Raw genomic sequence first — 1141 nt, forward strand, 5'->3', positions numbered from 1 at the left:
TGTCCATGCCCTTTTGCACCGGCGATCACTCCCCGCCCTCGTCAGCGCTCGGGATGTTACATGCCCACCAGCTTCCGCCTGGTTCGTCCTCGAACCACACTGTACTAGATGAGAGGCCCTGCTCTGATACCACTTGTAATGCTCGACCGCTTCAAGAATCAATGACTATCCTCACATACTAACACGAGACTTTTCAGTGTGCTTTTTCCTCACTCGCACACTTCCCGGAAAAACTTCCCAGGAGGTCACCCATCCCATAATTGCTCCAAGTCAAGCACGCTTAACTGTGGATTTCTTCCGATCCGGGCTACCGAAAAGCAGATGCATCTTGTTAGCATAGGTAGTACCAATTAATTCTTATAAGCTATCCCAAACTGTGCAGTGTTATACCTGCACATCCTTTGGAATCCCTCTCTTTCGGGTGTCGATTCGATTCATTCACGCATGTAACCCCCCGCTGGAAGCCTGTCAGGAGCCGCTCCTTGTCCATGCCCTTTCGCACCGGCGATCACTCCCCGCCCTCGTCAGCGCTCGGGATGTTACAATACCTCCACTGTACATCGAGATGTCGTGTTTCAGTGGGATGGCCGCGATTTTTTGGTATATCTGATTGGATTGCCGATGGCTAATTTGGAGATCATCCTTGCCATGGATTGGTTGTCCAAGAATTATGTGATGATTGACTGTTGTGCTAAGCGAGTGGTGATGTCTCCCTGTGATTCCACAGCCAGTTACTCGCCTTATATTTCTTTGCTGTAGGCTAGGAGAACCTTGAGAGCAGTGTGATGCTTACCAGCAAGTATACCGATCGCACAATTAATATAATAGTAAGTAAAGTTCGTCTCCACAGGGATTGTGATCTTTTATCAATTAATATTCCTTTCAAAAATGGAAGAGTTCAAAAGGGTTTGTTTGTGACAAATAATGTCGATTTGAGTAAAATTAAAAGTAAAGACTTGTTTTTGTATTTTTATATTGAAGAATAAAAAAGAGAATAAGAATGAATTGATTTGTAAAAATGAGAAAAGCATTGTAGCTAGGATACACTCACCATATGATCCCCACTTCTTACTCTGGATTGATTGATAACGTTCATTCAATTTAATAACTCAGACAAATTATCATCTAAAATAATTAGTTA

The sequence above is a fragment of the Gastrolobium bilobum genome, unplaced genomic scaffold, assembly GCF_033153095.1.
Source record: "Gastrolobium bilobum isolate Gb01-03AN ecotype WA unplaced genomic scaffold, APGP_CSIRO_Gbil_v1 utg3016, whole genome shotgun sequence".
In the NCBI taxonomy this organism is placed as follows: domain Eukaryota; kingdom Viridiplantae; phylum Streptophyta; class Magnoliopsida; order Fabales; family Fabaceae; genus Gastrolobium; species Gastrolobium bilobum.